This window comes from Carettochelys insculpta, chromosome 10, assembly GCF_033958435.1.
Source record: "Carettochelys insculpta isolate YL-2023 chromosome 10, ASM3395843v1, whole genome shotgun sequence".
Lineage (NCBI taxonomy): Eukaryota > Metazoa > Chordata > Testudines > Carettochelyidae > Carettochelys > Carettochelys insculpta.
This window is the reverse complement of record NC_134146.1, coordinates 8,288,819-8,295,203: the sequence shown is the minus strand read 5'-3', so window position 1 is coordinate 8,295,203 and position 6,385 is coordinate 8,288,819.

The window sequence follows — 6,385 nt, the reverse complement described above, 5'->3', positions numbered from 1 at the left end:
CCCAGTCCCTACCCCAACCTCTTCTCTGGCCGGGGGGCCCAAAAGAACGCGAGGCCGACGGGTTCTCAAGACCCCGAGACCTTGGCACCCCACGCGCTGGCGGGTGAGATGCGCCAGTTCTTGGAGGACATTCGCGGCTCCAAGAACAAGGTTACTCTCGCCCTCCAGCGCTGGGGAGACTTCCATTCTGACCTGGAGTCCGCGAGGGCCCTTCTGAGGGAGGGCAAGGGGACCAGGAAGAGGGACGCCGCGGTCTACCAACGGGCCCGTGGCTTCCGTGATGCCCTCATCACCGTTGGCGTGGCTCACGGCTTGCTGCGTGGCCCCACGGGAACCGCCGGCGCTCCCTCTGGCGAGGATCCTCCCCAGCCCTCCAAATGGCGCCGTTCATCTTTGCCACACTAAACGTCAGGGGCTGCGGGTCGGGTCTCCGCAGGTGCCGAGTGCTCTCCTTCCTCCGAGAGGGCGGGTACTTGGTCACCTTTCTACAGGAGACCCACACTACTCTGGCCGCCGAAGCCAAGTGGCGGCTGGAGTGGGGAGACGGGGTCCACTTTAGTCATCTCTCGGCCCAGCGGGCCGGGGTAGCGACCCTGTTCTCCCCAGACCTGCAGCCCGAGGTGCTGGGGAGCGTCGAGGTCGTGCCAGGCCGCCTGCTGTATCTCCGGGTGCGGGTGGAGGGGCTGCCTCTCCACCTTGTCAACATCTACGCCCCGACACTCGGCCCGGAGAGAACCCCCTTCTTCCGGCAGGCGGCGGCCTTCCTCGACACCATCGATCCTCGCGAGTGCCTGGTCCTCGGTGGGGATTTCAACTGCACCCTCGAGGACCGGGACCGTGCAGGGACCGAGAAGTGCCAGGCCGCTGCAGACGTCCTCAGGGAGCTCATCAACCGTCGCTCCCTGGTGGACGTCTGGCGCAGCCACCACCTGGACGAGGACGCCGGTTTCACCTACGTCCGGGTGGTGGGCCATAAACCTGCACACTCCCAGTTGGACCGCATTTACATCTCGCGGCACCATCTTTCCCAGGCCCACGCCTCCAGCGTACGGCTGGCCCCCTTCTCGGACCACCATCTGGTGGCCATGAAGGCTTCCCTCTCGCCGGGGAAGCGGGGGTCGGCCTAGTGGCATTTTAACAACAGCCTGCTGGAGGACGTGGGCTTCGTGGCGTCCTTCCGGGAGTTCTGGCTGGCCTGGCGCAAGCAGCGGCACGCCTTTCCCTCGGCACGGTGGTGGTGGGACCTGGGAAAGGTGCGCGCGCGGCTCTTCTGCCGCGACTATACTCGGGGGGCCAGCCGGCGATGGGATGCGTTGATAGGGCAGCTGGAACGGGAGGTCCTTGAGCTGGAGAGGCGTCTAGCCGCCAGCCCTGGAGATCCATCCCTCTGCGGCACGTACCAGGAGAAGCGGGACGAGCTCAGGACCCTCGACGCCCATCGGGCACAGGGGGGCCTTGGTGAGGTCGCGAATCCAACTTCTCCGGGAGATGGACCGCGGCTCCCGCTTCTTCTACGCCCTGGAGAAAAAAAGGGGCGCCAAAAAACATATCCTCTGCCTTCTGGTGGAGGATGGCACCCCTCTTACGGATCCGGTGGAGATGCGCAAGAGGGCTCGCGCCTTCTACGCCGCCCCTTTCTCCCCGGATCTGACCGACGCCGACGCCCGCAGGGCGCTCTGGGACCATCTCCCGTCGGTCAGCACGGGCGACCGGGACCGGCTGGAGCTTCCTCTCACTCTGGCCGAGCTCTCGGAAGCCCTCCGTCTCATGCCCACCAATAAATCCCTGGGCATGGACGGGCTGACCGTGGAGTTTTACCGTGTGTTTTGGGACATCCTCGGCCCAGACCTGCTCGGCGTCTGGGCCGAGGCCCTGCAAAGCGGGGTGCTCCCCCTTTCGTGCAGGTGTGCAGTCCTCAGCCTGCTACCCAAGAAGGGGGACCCCCGCGACCTCAAGAACTGGCATCCCCTCTCGCTCCTCAGCACGGACTACAAGATCATTGCCAAAGCCATTTCCCGTCGCTTGGGGTCCGTGCTGCAGGACGTGGTCCACCCCGACCAGACCTACACCGTCCCGGGCCGCACCATCCTGCATAATTTGTTCCTGGTCCGGGATCTCTTAGAGCTTGGGTGTAGGGACGGCCTGTCGTTCGCCCTCCTGTCCCTGGACCAGGAGAAGGCGTTCGACAGGGTGGACCACGGGTATCTCCTGGGCACCCTGCAGGCCTTTGGCTTTGGACCCCACTTCGTCGGGTTTCTCCGGGTGCTGTACGCTGCCTCAGAGTGCATGGTCAAGCTGAACCGGACCCTGACCGCTCCGGTCAGCTTCGGACGGGGAGTACGACAAGGCTGCCCGCTCTCAGGACAGCTGTACGCCCTGGCCATCGAGCCCTTCCTCTGCCTCCTTCGGCGAAGGTTGGCGGGGTTGGCGCTTCCAGAGGCAGGGCTGCGGCTAGTCCTGTCGGCGTACGCCGACGACGTGCTCTTCGTGGTCCAGGACCCGGGAGACCTGGCGCGTCTGGAGGCTTGCCAAGCTACCTACTCAGCAGCCTCCTCCGCCCGGGTCAACTGGGTCAAGAGCTCTGGCGTGGTGGTTGGGACCGGATGGCAGACGAGCCGCCTCCCACCCGCGCTTCAGGCCATCCGGTGGTGCGCGGGTCCGCTGCTCTATCTAGGCGTCTTTCTATCCGCCACGCATCCCTCTCCGCTGGAAAACTGGCAAGGCCTAGAGAGCAGGGTCGCTGAGCGGTTGCGGAGGTGGACAGGGCTACTCCAGTGTCTCTCCCTCCGAGGGAGAGCGCTGGTGTTGAACCAACTAGTCCTGTCCATGCTCTGGCACTACCTCAGCACCCTGGTCCCACCCCCTGTGTTCCTGGACCAGCTCCAGAGGTTAATCCGGGAGTTCTTCTGGCCAGGACTGCACTGGGTCCCTGCAGGGGTACTCCATCTTCCCCCGGAGGAGGCGGGACAGGGCTTGACCTGCACGCGCACTCAGGTCCATGTCTTCCGCCTCCGGGCCCTGCAGAGGCTTCTCAACACCAACAGTGCAGATAGTCCGGCGTGGAGCACGCTGGCACACGCTTTCCTCCGCCGTTAACGAGGGCTCCGATGCGACTGGCAGCTCCTCTATTTATCCTGCAGAGACCATCCGCGAGCCCTCTCGGAGCTGCCGGCCTTCTACCAGGACCTCCTCCGCACTTGGCGGCTGCTCGCAGCCTCCAGGTCCTTAGGGGCCACCGTGGGAGAAGACCTCCTCGCGGAGCCCCTGTTACACAACCCCCACCTTCGTGTGCAGGCGGCGGAGTCTCGCACGGTGCGCTGGAGGCTGGTCCTAGGTGGAATCACCAGGGTCGGAGACCTCCTGGACTACGAGCCGGGGGACTGGATGGAGGCCCCGGCGCTCACCCGGCGCATGGGGCTGTCCAACCTACGCTCCCCCTGTCGCGTACTCCAGGAGGTGAAGGCTGCCCTGCCCTCCACCGCTCACAGTTACCTCGGCCGGGTCCTGCGAGAGGGTGCACCCCGTCCCCCTCCCACTCCTAGCCCTCCGGACCTCTCCGTGGGCCCCCGGCTTCGCCATCCTGCCCACCCCCCTCCCCCCCATCACCTCAGCTGGCTGCACACTTTCCAGCCGGTCCCCTTCCGAACCGCGCCTCGACACCTTCTGTACGCGCTCGTGCTTCACACGCTCCACTTCCCCACCCTCGTGTCCCGCCCCAATCACAAATGGCTGGACCTCTTGCAGTCATCGGAGGGTGGGGAGCCCCGGTGGGCCGGCCTCTACTCCACCCTGGTCCCGCGGCCCGCCGGGGACATCAGCTGGAGAATCCTCCACGGAGCAGTGAGCACGGGCGTGTACCTGGCTCGGTTCACCCCCATCCCAGACACCTGTACCTTTTGCGGCACGAGGGAGAACCTGGTGCACATCTACATCGAGTGCGCCAGGCTGCAGCCCCTCTTCCGGCTCCTCCAGAACCTCCTCTTGAGGTTCTGGCTGCACTTCTCCCCACACCTTCTCATCCTCTCACACCCTATCCGTGGCCCCACAAAGTCGCGGGACCTCCTCGTCAGCCTCCTCCTGGCCACGGCCAAAATGGCCATTTACAAAACCAGGGGGCGACCTGCGACTGTGGGGCCTACTTCCGTTCCTCCCTCCGCTCACGAATCTGAGCAGAGTTCCTCTGGGTGGCGTCCACCAACTCCCTGGACGCATTTGAGGAATGGTGGACGCTGTCCGGGGTCCTCTGCTCGGTGTCCCCCTCCGGCTCCCTTCTTTTAAACCTTTGACCCTCACTCCCGCTCCTGGTTTTTCTTTCGTTGTCCCCCATATTTATTTGGAACCGGGCTGTTTTTAATGGGTCCCCTCTCATCGTGAGAGGGGCCTTGTAGCCGTGGGCAGGCTACGCCTGCCCACTCCCCCAGCATCCAATTTGTACATCAGTGTTGTGTCCAATTCTGGGCATCACATTTCAAGAAAGATGTAGAGAAATTGGAGAAGGTCCAGAAAAGAGCAACAAGAATGATTAAAGGTCTAGAGAACACGAGCTATGAGGGAAGACTGAAAGATCTGGGCTTGTTTAGTTTAGAAAAGAGAAGACTCAGTGGGGACATGATAGCAGTTTTCAAGTACCTAAAAGAGTGTTGCAAGGAGGAGGAAGAAAAATTGTTCTCCTTGGCCTCTGAGGATAGGACAAGGAGAAATGATATTAAGCTGCAGCAAAGGAGGTTTAGATTAGACATTAGAAAAACTTCCTAACTCTCAGGCTTGCTAAACACTGTAATAAATAACCTAGGGAGGTTGTGGAATCTCCATTGCTGAAGATTTTTAAGAACAGGTTAGGTAGACACCTATCAGGGACAGTCTAGACAGTACTTCGGCCTGCCAAGAGGGCAGGGAACTGTACTCAATAACTGCTCAAGGTCCCTTCCAGTTCTAGTGTTCTATGATTTTAAACAAGTTGCCCAAAGTCATCCAAGAAGTATGTAGCAGAGCAGGGAACAGACGCCACATTGCCTGAGTCCCAAGTCAGAACTTTAAGTCACAAGGGCTTCCTTTTCATGAAAGCATGTCCTTTTACTCCAATACGGTTCTGCCCTTTTAGAGCTGAGTATGTACCTGTACCTATAAGCACAGGAGTTTTGACTGAATTATTACAGGGGACAACCACATTATAGTCAAGCACGGTTTTATTTTCTCTTTCTGTGTCCTAGGGAAGTAGGTATCATTTCTCCCTATGCCTGCTTTAGCACTTCAGAGGACTGATGGTGAAGATTCATTTACTGCTTTGATGTACATACCAGCTATTTATAACCTGTCAAAAACATCACGCCTATGACTATCAGCTTTCCTCTTACATCATTCCCACGAGCACATCATGCCTTAATACAGCCTCCTAAATGCCAACCAGCCAGGGAACTATTGGAGTATTCAAATGAGGGATAAAAAGGAAATCCATGTTGAAACTGCTGGGACTTGGCCACTGAATATAAACTCATACAAATTATAACGCTTGCACTTATTCGCCTAACTGAGAGATGGTTATAATTCCAAAAGGGAGAAGGGCATAGCTCCTTTGCTTAATGAATATGAAATTGAATGCAGTTCAATGATGTTTAAACTCTGCAGATCTATGATTGTTTGAGATTGTATTGCTGCAAACTGTTGCTCTTAAAAACATTAGATATGTATGGCACTTTGGGCTTAAAAAATTAGACTGTTAATAGCCTTACTCTCTGATCTCTATTGCGTGTGAAAAAGAATTCTCACTGTAAGGCTTTTAAATCAAACTAATTTTGAGCATGTTCAGGTCAGAAAGAATCAGAGGAGCTTCTATTGTTCAGGAAAATAGGCCAGGTGTGTGATGGAGTCCACTCTAAGGAAATATGTGCCCGAAGTGATACTCCCAGGAAAGATGTGGCCATGACTTAACAACCAATCATCCCCAGAAACACTATCCTCTAGAGATAATACTTACATTAGTGCATAATCCTTGTCTTACTACCTTCATCACTGATGCAACTTCATCCTAGAGCTGATCTTCAATTGTCTAGGGGGAAAAAGAATCCAACCCTATGAACATATCCTAGCAGCAGCTGCGGCTGTATCTAAATTAAATGCAAAGTCATAGTTGTGTGTCCTTCATATATTCCAATCATTGTTGCCAAAGTAATTCCCCAAGAAAAATCCCAAAGCTCTTTTTTGGATCCAACTATTCTATTGGTGGTAAATCCTGAGGGAACAACAAAGCTCATTTGAGGTTTGAAATCTTTCAAAATGAGGTCATTTTGCATTGTAAACTCTTGTTTTTACAGCCATCTCCCACCAGGGAAGACAGTGTGTGGATGAAACCTAGTGCCCAGGACAGTTGCTGAGAAAGGGGTGCGAA